We start from the raw sequence: 410 nt of genomic DNA, 5'->3' as shown, positions 1-410 counted from the left end.
ACGGTACCCCCCCCCCCCCCCCCAAAAAAAAAACAAAAAACAACAAAAATACTGAGGTAGGGGAAGGAGGAGAAAGAAATGGTGTTCAGAATTAGGGTGGGTGACTATGTAGCCTCCAGTTCGTTACAACTATGTGTAGTAGCCAAGCCAAAAATTTATAGGTAGCTAGATTTGCTCTGGCCTGATGTATAAAATTATAAGAAACTATTTCCATGATTTAAAAATAGGGTTTTAGAACATTCAGAATTTAGGATGTAACAAAATTGTTTGCCCATGGCTTTTAACTTAGCCTCCTTTTATGCACATGCATTATGATAGTATGTAGTTACAGCAACCATCTCTTTCTCCCCACAGAGCTCCTGCCTCCTTCATTGGCTGCCTTATGCTTGTTTTGCGTTGTACCTGTGATT

This window comes from Gavialis gangeticus, unplaced genomic scaffold, assembly GCF_001723915.1.
Source record: "Gavialis gangeticus isolate Ggan-Ray unplaced genomic scaffold, GavGan_comp1, whole genome shotgun sequence".
Classification (NCBI taxonomy): Eukaryota; Metazoa; Chordata; order Crocodylia; family Gavialidae; genus Gavialis; species Gavialis gangeticus.
Note: the sequence above shows the minus strand (reverse complement) of the source record.